This window comes from Manacus vitellinus, unplaced genomic scaffold (genome assembly GCF_001715985.3).
Source record: "Manacus vitellinus isolate BGI_N305 unplaced genomic scaffold, ASM171598v3 scaffold_5_pilon, whole genome shotgun sequence".
Taxonomy (NCBI): Eukaryota; Metazoa; Chordata; class Aves; order Passeriformes; family Pipridae; genus Manacus; species Manacus vitellinus.
Genome location: NW_021940682.1, coordinates 28,516,108 through 28,530,525, shown reverse-complemented (window position 1 = coordinate 28,530,525; position 14,418 = coordinate 28,516,108).

Sequence of the window (14,418 nt, the reverse complement as noted above, 5' to 3'; positions counted from 1 at the left end):
AGATACATTTACTCTCAATTTTCTGATCGTCACACTAAAGTACTTGCATGAGGATTTATTATGTGGGTGAAAAGAATGTGACTTCTTTTCCAAAATAGAGACACAGGTAAAAAGAAAGCTGATTTGTTAACTTTCGTTCCTTGTGTCAAACTTCGTGCTCAGAATTCTGAATCTGATTTTATGTAGCATTTTTACTTCTCTTGGAAGATGTTATCTTTAAGTGAGCCTTACCATTCCAGTTACTATATCTTTAAAAAGACCTCCAAAGAAGGCATATTTCAACACTTTTGCATTTTAGAAGTGTAGTGTATGCTACAGGTCATGTTGGAAAAAGAAAATGTACTACCTGCTAGAAGCCGTTTTGATCATGGAACTTTATACAGCATTCTTTTTTTCTGATCATAATCTGCTGCATCACAAAAATAGTTTTTTATCAGTATTAATTTTTGTTACAAGCAGGTGAAGCAAGAAAATGTATTAATGAGGTAGTATAAAGTAGGATTAAGTGGAATCACTCCTCAAGGATTATCAGAACACCTTGTATCTCACACAGCCTTATATCATTATATCATGTGGAAACAGCTTCTATTTTATGAGATTATTTTTACTTCCTAACCCTTACCCTCTCTCATTACTACAGACACGTTTTGCTTGATGTTAGTAATTTAACCACTTAGTAGCTTAACTACTCTGCATTTAGCCTTACGAGGTATTTTGACTTCATATGATTTTTTTAAACATGATTTAACTATTAACCACTACATCATCATTTTATTTTTACATTTAAATAATATTTTCCATTTTCTTCCCCATGTAGATTAGTAAAGCTCTTTTAACATGATATGGTGTAGGGAGTTTCTGTGCCTGGGTTTTGGTAGTGGGGGGGCTACAGGGGTGGCTGATGTTAGAAGCTGCTAGAAGCTTCCCCTGTCCAGCGGAGACAATGCCAGCCAGCCAAGGCCAAGGCCAAGCCAATCAGGAGTAATAGTAATGCCTCTGTGAAAACATATTTAAGAAGAGAAAGATATTGCACAGAAAGAATTCCAGACAGGGTAGAGCAGAGGAAGAACATGGGAACAACAACCCAGGTCAGTGCAGAAGGAGGGGCAGGAGGTGCTCAGGACCGTGGTGCAGACCATGGTGGAGCAGCTGTGCCCCTGCAGCCCATGGAGCACCATCAGGGTGCAGAGACCCACCTGCAGGCCATGGAGGAGCCCATGCTGGAGCAGGTGGATATCTGAAGCAGGCTGTGATCCCGTGGGAGGCCCAGGATGGAGCAGTGTCCTGCCAGAGACTGGCAGTCCCTGGAGAGAGGAGCCCATGCTGGAGCAGGTTTTTTTTCCAGGGTAGAACTTGTGGCCCCTGTGGGGGACCCACACCAGTACAGCTCATTCGTCAAGGACTGCACCCCGCGGAGGAGTGACCCACGGGACAGCAGTTTCATGAAGAACTGTTGCCTGTGGGATGGAATCACACCAGAGAGGTCCATCAAGGACTGTCTCCTGTGGGAGGGACCCCATGGGAGCAGGGAAAGGACTCCTCTCCCTGAGCAGTGACAGAAACAACAACTGACTGTAACCCCCATTCCCCGTCCCCCTGCACTGCTGGGGGGGAGGAGGGAGAACATGGATGGAAGGAGGGGTGGGGGGAAGGTGTTTTTAAAATTATTTTACTTCTCACTCTTTTGCTCTGATCCTGTTAGTAATAAATTTAAGTAATAACCCCACTTTGAGTCTATTTTGCCTACGAAGGTAATCAGTCACTGACCTCTCCCAGCTCTTATCTCGACTCATGAATCCTCAGCTGTTTTTTTTTCTCTCCTCTGTCCAGTTGCAGAGGAGAATGAGAGTGTGGCTTTAGTGGGTACCTGGCATCTAGCCAGGGTCAACCCGCTACACACGGTAATTTTTTTCTCCTTGAACTGATGTCTGTTAAAGGTTTTTTTAACAGCAAGTTGTTGCAATATGTCCTGCATATTCAAGACCATAAATGCAAGAAGATACTTAGAAGATCATCTGAAAGAAGTATCAAATATCTGTCAATGCATACACCATTTTTGATGACATAATTCTTGGCCAAGATGAATGATTTTTCCATTTTTGTCCTGTTCTCTAAGTAGAATACCAAACCCATTTATATATCTGTGCCTGTGACATTAAAAAACAGTTGTGATTCTTAAGGAACTGTTGAGAACCTGAGCTGGTTGAGCAGAGGCTAGCAAGGTAACCACCTGCTCAGCATGCTAGAGAAGTCTCAAACTGCATAGTCAACGTAAACCTTAGTTTACCCAAGAATTATAACAGCCTAATTCTAGATATGACACAAGTGCTGTGTGTGATACATCATAATGGTTTATCTGTATATTCAATTGTCTAATATGCATTTGGCTGATAGTTGGAAAATTAATCAAGGCTGTACATCTCTAAGCCATGTCACCATTCTGAGTTCAATGTGCTCCTTTCTGATGGAAAATTCATGGTCCTTAAAGATCCATCCATTGTCCAAAGTTAAGATCAGCTGCAAATAACATGTAATTTCCAAAAATTTTCAATGCTGACAGCTCAATAACCTTCCTAAGAAATCTCTTTCATTGCTTGCCTCTTCTTACAGGTAATTTCCACCCAAACCAAAATGCCCAGCCTAAGGCCTTGCTTTACATTTACGAGATTTTCATCCTACTACGTCTTCTCAGAGCAGCAGGGACAAGGTATGAGGACTTCCTAGATTAAAGTGTTCAACAATTCTCAACAGCTATTAGCATTAGGAAGCCTCCACCTGGTCAAGCTCTGCACAGCCAGGGAAAACAATTACAGTGTCAGTGTTTTCTAAATAACCACTTTTGCAGAAAATGGCTTTTCTTTTATCTAATAAAAGTGTGGTTGAATGTAATTTTGTTCTTTTAAGTAAACTGTTTTCTAAAAGAGATACAATTACCAAATCACAACTCAATCTGTAAAGAGACAATGTTCAACAGGTTCCAAGTAGACCCAGGATTATCTTTTGTGTTTTTCAAAGCAGTCTTTCAAGTGACACTGCACAGTAACAACTGAGTTGCATTCTTTGTACATAAACTTAGTCCTCTGAGATTTGCAGCATCAGATAGCCGTCTCATCTTCTTTTGTTGTTAGTAGAAAGTAGAGGGACTGAATTGTTTTCTGGCTGCTCATGTCTCTCCACTGACTAGAGATAAAACCTTGACAACAATCTATGACTAGCCAGTACATTTTTTATCCTTCACTAAAGGAAGTTTTTAAGATCAATCCTATTTGTAAAGTTGTAGTCCTCTGGTAAATCTTGAGAGGATTCCAGCTATTCCTCCAATCCCTACAAAACTCCAGAGCCTCTCCAGCTGATTTTCTTCTTTATTGAAAGAAGACCTTTGTCCAACCCTATAGAGTTCTACTCACTTCTCTCTCCTTGTCAGTTCCTACTCAGATCTTATACTTTACTAAAGGTCTGCACAACTCACTGTGACATTAATTGAATGTTTCTCTCTGATTTCACAAGGCTCTGAACTAAGTCTTCTATATGCACTGTGGCCCTACAGGATTTTCCTAGTCTTCTCTGTTTTCTAGTCAAGTCTTTAAACTTGATGATCAGCTTCTGGTTCAAACAGCTGCCAAATTTCCTGCTGGGCACTAAGTAACTGCTGCTAATTTTGCATTGCATAGATAATGAACCCTGGTGCACATCCAACACAGCACACGAGGTTCAAACTCGGATTTCTAAAGTATACTAAATGAAGGGAGACATTAGGTGTAAATTCACAGTTTATTTTCTTTGATTTCAGAGTAGATAGAGCTTAAAGCTACCACAAATCCTTTGCATTTATCTTTTTGATGCACGCTTGTTTTGTTCCATATTCCATAAACAATAAGAACAGTTGTGAGTGTTACTGTTGCTTACAAACATGCTGTCTGTACCAAAACACTTTTTTACCCACATATTGTCATCTTTGTTAATGGTAGGGTATGAGAATGTGGGGAGAAAAAGCCCTGCAAGGCATAGGCTCTGCCTTCACTAGTAAGAGCAGATTAGGGGTCTCATACAAGAAGTGTGGAGAATTGCCTGCCACAATTTCTTGCTAGTTCTGCTGCCTGCTGTTTCAGCTTCTTGAGAGCCCAGGTCTGTTTTTATGCAATGGTTCTGCCTGTCATTTCTGAAAAGACTACAATAAGAAGTTGTTGCCTGCCTCATGAAGCTCCTCGTTGCTCTGTAGCCAATGCCAGTGTTTCCCAAATGAGTCTGGACTGCTATTCCAATGCTCCTCTCTGCCGCCTTCATGACAGATGGTGCGCAGCTATGCAGCGGCCACAGCTGAAAGTAACTTGTGAAGGTGTGATTCCACTGTAAAGATTTTCCAACCTTGCTCCTCAGAAAAATTCTGATGACAGGAAGCAACAGTTAAAAATTTTATTATGTAGATAAATTTATTCACCCCTCATTGCACAAGGGACTGGAGGGTACCACTGTGCCTATTAGCAACAATTTGCATTACCAGAGCAACATGAATCTCTGCTGCATCAAAGCTGACATGTTGGTTTCTGACTTGTCAAGATAGTATGAGGAACAGTTATAATTTTTCAATAGGTTTAACTGGTTTGGGTACTAGGGAGCTCTTTAACAGTCATGGGCATTGGAACCACACGGGTCTGAGAAGCTGCACAGTCAGCACATAGGCTGTTGATAAGGTTTCTTCATGTGGGGCCATCGCACATTGCCAACCTTCCACAAAAGTGGCTGCACCAAAGGAAAGGCCAAGAGCCCTGCTGCTGGGTGGGCTGAGTGAGTCTGGTGACAGCACCTCACTAGCACAGTCACCTGGCCTTTGCTCTGCTCATGGCTGGCTCACAGCCGACCTAGGGGATGGACATGAGCATCACATGGAAAAAGTGAAAGAACCCTGTCTGATATTCAGCATGCAGAAAGCCCAGATTTTAGGCAGTCTTAAGAAAAGACAGACTGGTGCAGTCTAGAGACTAAAAGCATTATCTGAGTTCTGAGGAGACATGAAGAAAACTCTGTAGGTTAGCAGCCCACTAACTGAAGTAAGAGAAATTTCTTTTTCAATAGGTTACCTATTCCACAAGAAAGCTAAGATTACAGGTAGCTCTACTAGGGCCCTATAAAGGGGAAAGATAATTTTTAATGCACACTTCTTTAAAAATACACAGAAATAGAACTTCCAGGAAAAAATTAACATGCATCTCCCCTTAGTCACCTCATAGTGATAATGACCATTTTAAATTTAGTTCTATAGAGGCACATTTGTGCCTCTTTGGATACTGTAAACCTTCAGGATCCTCAGTAACAGGTTCAATACTGACAGTTATAAGCTAAAGCTATGTATCCTGTGGCATCTGCATTAAAGCATCTTACAACTGAAGGCAGATGTTGAATTTTCAGTTAAGAGGGTTATAAATTGACTTTAACTCTTCTCCTTTCTCACCCTGGCTCTAGCTAGCTTCACTTCTCCACTGATTTTCTTCACTTCTATGATTTCTCAGCTTGAGGTAGTATGATTGCTTGTTGTCAATGAGTGTACTGTATAAGGTGTTTACCTCTAAATTGCTTTCAAGCTGATAACTCTTTCTAATAAGCTGTGAGACAGTGCGCAGCATGTTTAATGTTTCTATTATTTTTCTACAGAATTAAAAAACCTTGCCAATATTTTTTTTTCTTGCTTAAATCTTTTTAACCCCCAATCAGCAGGAAAAGAGAGACGCACAATTCTGAGCACAGCTGCCTCTCCTGCCTGTTCATGAAGGTGTCATAGAAAACAAAACTACTGCCAACCTAGCTAGTAACAGGAAAATATATATTCACTGATTATTATTTCTGTTTCGGTTTTATTCCTCTGTAAAATAAAAATGCAGATATAGAGCTCTATGTGTTGTTGGTATTGGTACTCCACAGGTTTTGTCACAGTAAATTTAAAAAAAAGAAGATATTTGCTAATTTGTCATTATAAAAAAAATCAAAAATAAAAAAAAAAGGCATTAAAGTGATGGTCCCTTCATAAGTCTGGCAACAACAGGGAAAAACAACTTCACAGTCTGATGTTGCTGTGGTTTGGCAGTCAAATGGGTTTGTGTAGGCTGCTGTTGGCAGCAGTTTTCATTAGCTCAGGGCCTCCTTTCTGAAAAGACAGAATTGAGCTGCCAGCCAGAGATGTCCAGCTTGTGTAAGCAGGACTTGCTTGTACGCTGTCCTGCTGAACAGCCCTCTTGGGCCTCTCCCATCTGCCTGCCTTTAAGTGCAATTCTCGTATCTTACGACATCCCTTTTAAAACTTTCAAGGATATTAACTAGCAAATACCTTAATTTATGTCTAATTCCATTATACCTAATTCCTTATCTGACAAAGGGTATAATTTACTAATTTCCCCCTTCTGAATCGAACACTCTGTTTCCTTATATATGGGCCACTAACAAGTTTCTTTGGAGTCTTTCGATAAAACATTTTCTGGCCTTACATTTTGGCATGTTGTATTCTTAAACAAGCAGTGAAAATTCTTATCTTCTTTAAATATTTGGACTTTAATTTATGTGTTTGCTTAATGTCACTGCAAGCTGGATTTGCGTACTGTTTTAATTATTATTCATATTAAAACTAATCTAGGATCACTGTAATGTTCATTGATTATCTTTGGTAGATGTCTCAAAAGAGAGAGCACTTGCAGAAAAAGAAATCAGCACTATTACTGATCAGATTATTGTTATCCTCCTGGTGCATCTGGTCCCATGATTGCGAAAAGATCTGAAGGATTTAGCTCTTTTTTTTTCTGACTCCCTGAATAGAAACATAAAATTATGAATTCTTCCCTGAGTGATAGCATAGAAGGAATTAATCATGTCCTCATGACAATAGAATTCTTTTCATGTAGTGGCTGTTACTAGAAAATATTTTAAAACATCTTTTAGAAAAGAAGTCTTCTTATTGATGTTGTACTGAATATACTTGAGAAAACACTTTCTATACGACAAAATTTTGAGAATTATACCTTTCCAGAACTCTGGAGATGAACCTGGAGAAGATTCTAGATCTCTCAGGATCCAGAAAGACTCCTAGATAAATTGTGCATAGGGAGTAGTGTGTAGCTTTATAATCTTCCTATTACAAAACTTTTCTCAGGATGTCTGTACTAAGACAAATTTTTCAGTGCAGTTAGCATTTGGACTGGAGGTAATAAACTTTTGGACATGAAGGGATAAATTTTCAGGGATGTAGTGATATTTGCTCTGTTACTTCCATATGTCCCAACAATGTGATTTTTTTCCTCTGTAGTCCAACATTCCAATATCAGAGAATAATAGAATATGCTGAGTTGAAAGGGACCCACAAGGATCATCAAGCCCAACTTCTGGCCCTGCACTGGACCATCCCCAAGTGTCACACCATGTGCCTGAGAGTATCATCGAAATGGTTCTTGAACTCTGGCAGGCTTGGTGCTGTGACCACTTCTCTGGGGAGCCTGTTCCAGTGCCCAACCACCCTCTGGGTGAAGAACCTTTTTCTAATATTCAACATAAACCTCCCCTGACACAGCTTCAGGCCATTCCTTCAGGTTCTGTCACTGATCACGTGAGTGAAGAGATTGGTACCTGCCCCTTCTCTTCCCCTCACAAGAAAACTGTAGACCGCAAGGAGTCTCTTTTTCTCCAGGCTGAACAGACAAAGTGACCTCAGCTACTCCTCACAGGCTTCCCGTCAAGGCCCTGCACCATCTTCGTTGCCCTCCTTTGGACACTTTCTAGTAGCTCTATATCTGTGTTATATTGTGGCGCCCAAAACTGCACACAATATTCAAGGTAAGGCCGCCCCAGTGCAGAGCAGCGCCGGACAATCCCTTCCCTTGCCCGGCTGGTGATGCTTTGCCTGATGCCCCCAGGACACGGTTGGCCTTCCTGGCTGCCAGGGCACTGCTGACTCAGATTCAACTCGCCATTGACCAGGATGCTCAGGTCCCTTTCCGCAGCACTCCTTTCCAGTGCTTCATTGCCCGGTATGGGAACTCCAACACTTTGTGCATGAGAGTTTGAGGGCTCTCCCGAAAACAAGAACTTATTTGCTATTTTATTGTCTGTCCCTCCGAGAAAGGAGCTTTATTTAGTCAATAGAAGAAAAGATCGCTACCATGTCTTACTATCCTTGCAGCAATGTATTAAGAGAATAGCTACATTAAAACCTTAGGTGCTAGAAATCAATTTGTGTAAGCAAGAAATTGTCATTGTTGTGCAGCTAAGCAGGTGTACTCTGGCTGTTCTTTGGTTTCTTTTGGGTTGTTAGGTTTTTTGAAGGATAGAGGGGTTGGTTTGTTACCCTGGAGTGCATTTTTCTTGTAGCTGTACACCTAGATGTGGTATACACAGATTAGTACAGACTGGTACTTTCAGTGATAGAGCTGAAGACTTTTTCTTGGCATTGTTCTAAATATTTTGTTTGTGGCCATAAACTCAATGTGGTTTTGTCAAGGTTAAGACCAGCCAAACAAATAGACTTGTCTCCATCTCCTCTCTCTGCATTATTCAAGTAGCAGTGGAATTCTGTCTCCATTTACTTACTCTTTGGCTTAACAGGTATGTATTTAGGTCTTCTAGTATTTCCATAAGTCTGTTTTGCAAATGAATTATCACTTCTGTTTTGCCACCCTGGATTTATTCCAATCTGTCACTGTCAGCCTATAATGAGATGTCCAGAGCTGCAGCAGGTGCAGTTGTATTTATTGCCCTACATAGATGAAATACTTTCTGTAGATTAAATGCTATTAAAAAAGCTATGGACTTTCTGCTGCCAAAGTGCATTGCAATAGCATTTCTTGATTGCTTCAATACTACAACTAGATCTCTTTCTCTGCGTTCTAGGGTGAGGTATTAATTTTTATTTTTTCTTTTAATTAATTGAAACAACTGAAGAAATGTAATCTTTTCACTCCCATAGAATTCTGAGGCAGCTAAGCTGATTAGGTACCTCCTTATTACGTGACTTAGGTTAAGCAAGATGTGCCCAGTGTGAAATAGTTTGCAAAGACTAATTGTTACAGCCAATCTGACGTGAAAGTGGAATGAAGAGAAGGTGAACATGATCCTGTGAAAGACAGTTCAGTCCATGCTCACACCTTCTGAGACTTTTAAATGACAAATGCTACTCCTTCTTGATTGACTCATTATATGGAAGGCAGAACTAATACATAGCTAACTCATATATTAGACATGCCCTGCATAAGGCGAGCACTTTTAAAAGTTCTCATTAAGAGATGTGAAGTGGTCAAAAAATTGTAGTCACAAACATTATTTTTCTCTCAAATATGACATCTTTAAAATTCAGCAGATTCTCTGATGCCTGTCAATGTGTCTGCTTGTTTTGAGGAAGAAAAAGATGAAATGCTGCTTCTTGGTAAGGTCAAACCCTTTCCTTTTCAAGCATACCTGGAATGTTTTGACTGTTTCAAGATACACATTCTTAGTTTGCAAGAAAAAATAAGAATGTAGATTTGTATGCTTTAAAACTGATAGTATGTTTACATTTACCTCTTACTTTAATAGACTAATCAAAATAAATCTATTCAGGTTTGTCTAAAACATATAACTTAGTTTAGTTCTCTTTACTATTAGAACATCATTTTGAGGAGATAGAAATAGCCATGTTTGGTCAGATACCGAGCCACCTTTGAAACACTGCACAGAGTGTGCAAGGTTTACATAGAAAAAGGCTAGATTAGGTCCCGCACAGATGCAAGGGCTCAATCCCAGATACCAATATCAGTACACGAGCTGGTCTCAGCTGTTTTATTTCAAACACCAGCTCAGATAATTCAGCTTAACGGGAACATGTTTTATAGTAACTCTTTTATTGCAATCTCCCTGTAGAGCTAGTAGCATATGTAAATTCAAAGCTTCACTGAAGAGTGAAGCTCTGCCCATGACTTTAACCTATGTCTCTGTTAGTACCTTGTACAAGACCAAATGAGTCAGTAACCTCCTGTTCTTTGTGGAAAGGTCCTAATAAAGAATTTTTGAAGAATTTTCTTTTAAGGAGGTTCATTTTCATCTAATGAGAACATATGGTTTTGGCAGCACCAATCTTTAAGAAAAGCAGTCAACCTTTCTTTTATTTTCCTCCTTTAGAAAATATCAACAAAAGTACTGAGCTCACTTACCAGTAAATCACCAAGTAGCATGAAGTATTCCAAATGTAATCATAGCTATCCTCACTTGCAGAAGGCTTGGAATGATGTGAATCATAACTGCACTTCATAACAAAGATAACACTGTGTAAATGTTCCTGTTCAGAAGCAATGAGTCATGCTACAATGACCGTCACTTAATCATCCTGACTAAACAGGATCAACATTTACAACTGAATGTGTTAAATTTTGAAATATTTTTGAGAAATATGGCAACGTATAAAAATCTATAAAAGCTACCAGTCTATATTAATTCATGTTACCTAACAGCTACTAGTTTTACTTTAAAAATCTGTGGCCAGTGAGGCATGAAAGGCAGTTATTATTTTAAAAAAGTGTCAGGAAGAATAATCCACTTGACCTTTTAACATGCTTCTATGTTCCTTTCTCAGGAGATGAATGCAATGATATAGTTGAGAATAAAACTTGCTTGAGTAAGGATGTCAGACTAGATAAGCTCCAGAGGTCCTTTCAAACCTCAACCATTCTGTCATTCTGTAATCTCCTGTAACTGAGTATTGCAGTATTGATGATGATCAGAATTGGTAGTATTTGAGTAAAACAAGAAGTGCTGAACTCCATTCTAAATTTATATAGGATCTCTACTAAGCCTCATAGACTTAATACAGTATGTTTTGCCTTTTTTCTAGGCTCTGTTTTTCCTTTACATCTGACACAACTTCTGCACACAATGCTTTCCACCTTCGGTTTAGTCTGTGTATTCCCCCTTTGACTTTGGAGAATGTTCTGCGGAGCCATTTCTGATTTACTGTCCTCCTCCAAGTTCTTTTACTGATATGACATTCATCTGGTGGTGTTGTGCTGATACCGTCATGTCTCCTACTGAACACTATTTTCTTCTGTCTTTATAGCATCCTATCTGCATCCATCCTCTTGAGGCAGGGAACATCTGGTTTTTACGCACTGATTAACCTAAAATGGAGACTCCAGGGCTCTCAGGTAATACAAACAGATGATGAGGATAGCAATATGATGTGAGGCTCCAGCCTAGCCTATTGATTTCGCCTACATATGAATATTAAGTTTTGGAATAAAATCCGGTGCTTTAAAATCAGTTTTTAAACTCCCAAGGATTTCCTTAGAAGCATTACTTCATCTTTGCTTTCCTAGTTAATCTAAAATTGAAATTTTTAATAATTTAATGTTCAGTTGGCACTGTAAATTATATCTACTGGATGCTATTTAATAATACTTTCTATAGGGAAGTGAAGCAGAGAAATATTTTCATAGATTATGAGAGGAAAGTTTTGCAAACACATAAATAACATTCTAATTGAAGCACAGAAAGTGTGTAAGCCTTTTTCTTTTTCCTTCAGAAAAAAATAAGAACAAAGACTTTGTTATTACACAAAAAATGCCATCAAAACCATTCTAAGGAACAGTGCTGCCCTTATATCCTTGAGCAAAGTGCAGTAAAAATGCAGCCAATAAAAGAATCAAAGTTTAAAATTTCTAGAAAATAATCAGGATCTTTAAGAGCAAAAGGGATTATGTGCTTTTGGAGAAACTTAGTTCTAAATATTGAGGATAAAACATATTCTTAATCATTATTTTTCTCGCTGATTTTGGTGGGCCTTTCTTACTCTGATGTAAAACTTTAGATCCCTAGTGAGAGCAAATGAAAGAACTAGGACAATGGTAAAGGTGAACTTGGGGAAAAAAAAACTACCACAGTTGGATAAATCCTCTTCTTTTATGTTAGTTCAGACAAACAGTAGGTATTATCTTTTAAAAGACAGTTTAGGCACAGCATGGTACATTCCCTTTCTAGAAGGAGGACTAGATCATTGTCTGTGTAGTAGGGCTGTAATAGGGAGGTAGAAAACTAGGTTTCTTAACTTTAATCTTAGTGACACAATCTATTGAAAATTTACATTTTTACAATCTCTTGCTATCAGAGAAAAATGAAGAGTGTTAATAATGTTGAAGGGCAAGATACTTGGCACCACTGCTGGTTGCTATTTTTGCACTGTAGAAGAAAAAGTGTGCTGTTTATGTCCTCTCATGAAATCCCTCCTTCTTGGAGTCATAGCCAAGCCCTGCAGCCAGTACACTCTCATGCATTTTACCAGTACATTTGGCTGTGCAGCCACCTACTCCCACCCATCCCCACATACTGTTAAAGCAGCTCTGGGTTTTCAGCAGGGTAATATGCCCTGGGACAGATAGGCTCCCCAGTACACAGAAAAGCCAGGATTCCTCTCTGAAAACAGCAAGCTGGAAACCAGCCCCTTTTACTAGGATGTATTTAGGTAGCTCAGCTAAATGGAGCGAGTGTGCTGGATATCTCCTAGAGGTTTATGCATCCGGTTGTATATCCAACAGTGGAATGTCTACCTTGTTTTGCTGGCTGCTAACAGTGGAAGGGAGTCTGCCTTGAAGGTGGTTTCTGTGTCAGTGGTGTGTGGTGGGTTGACTCCAGCTGGGTGCCAGGTGCGTATCAAAGCCACTATCACTTTCCTCCTTAGCTGGGCAGGGGAGAGAAAATATAATGAAAGGCTCCTGGATCGAGATAAGGACAGGGAGAAATCACTCAGCAATTACTGTCACAGGCAAAACAGACTCAGCTTGGGGAAATTAGTTTAACCTATTACCAATCAAATCAGAGTAGGGTAATGAGAAATAAAAACTAAATCTTAAAGCATCAACTCCTATTTTCTTCCCAGGCTTAACTTCAGTTTGGGATGTGGGGGACGCTTCTGGCGGCTTCTCACAGGAGCCAACCCTGTAGCTCTCTTGCTACCAAAACTTTGTCACACAAACCACATACAGGTGTGTAAGAGTTCTTGCAGCTAACGCAGGGGCTGGAAATGGATGCCTGCCCACCTCATCTGGGTCCTGCAGGCACTGTGGGGCAGCTAAGTAGGCCTGAATGTCTCCCACCCCTGCTAGAAGGCTGAGTCCTGGCTGAGACCAACAGAGGCAGCAGCAGCCTAGGAGGAGAGCGGGAATGCCATCAGTAACTATGATAGCAAGATTAGGTGATGATGACTGGCACGCAAAGCAAACTGAAAACAGATGCAAACCAACCTGAAAACAGATGCAAACCAACCCAGCCAAATGAGCAGGTGTTTAATTCCATGTTCCCTGTGCTCTCTGATGTGGTAGGTGTGGTTCCAACATTAGTTGTCACCTCCAAACTGTTTTCCTTCATGTACAAGATCAGCATACGACATGTCTATAGCAAGCAAAAATTGAGAGTGATAAGTCATCGAGACAGGTGTTATTTTCTGACAGTAATATAGTGATCTAGTTTATTTACAGCCAGTCATAATACCTAAAGAGCAGAATGTAAATCTTGAAAAGGGTGTCAAAGGTGGAAAGACAACTGTGGAAAAATGTATGTGCCAAAAGAAAGGAGAGCATCGGAGATAGTGTAATTATTTTTTGGTTTATTTATCCCTACATGTTTTAGACATATCATTAATTAAAATGATACAGAGTGTGATGGCATGTCTTTTGTTCTCCAGCTGAGTTGTGAGGAAATGGAAAGTCTGAATCTTCTTGGTATAGATAAGCTGTAACAAAACTTAAATTAGAAAAAAAAGCATTCTGCAGAAAAGTCAGTAAGGATCCCATAGTTCAGTAGAACATGGCTCAAATTCAAACTCGTTTTAAGTGTTTACATCACTGCCTTTGTTCTGGATGTCTGCTGGCTATAATCTACGTTGTACAAGGTCTGAATTCATAGAGATGAAAATCCCCCTTAAAAGGCAATGTGACTCTTCAGTATATGAGATACATATCAAAAATAGATTTAATAAAATAGAATGTCCACAAACACATCATATCTTCCCTTCCTCTAGTCACAGAAGTAATGACTCATTCTTATGACACAGAAGGTAGTGATATATCAATAAATTTTTCAATAAATTTTACTTCTGATTCTTAATTTTGGTTCTTAATTCAATTAATTTAATTTTAAAAAATAGTTATACATCCTATTCATGGCGAGTGAAAGTACACATTATAACCTTAGTTCTGACTCTATTTATATGAAATTATTCGTTTGGTTACATTTCTGTTATTTTACCAATAATAGCCATAGCAAATGAAAATTGAGAACCACAACGTTTGTATGAATATCAAGTGCTGTTTACCACTACATTATGTGGCAGCCATGTGATTTCTTAGCATTTATTAAAATATTCTGTTCACTATCATAAAGAATAAGTAACTGAAAAATGCAGAAGACCAATGGGTATTCAGA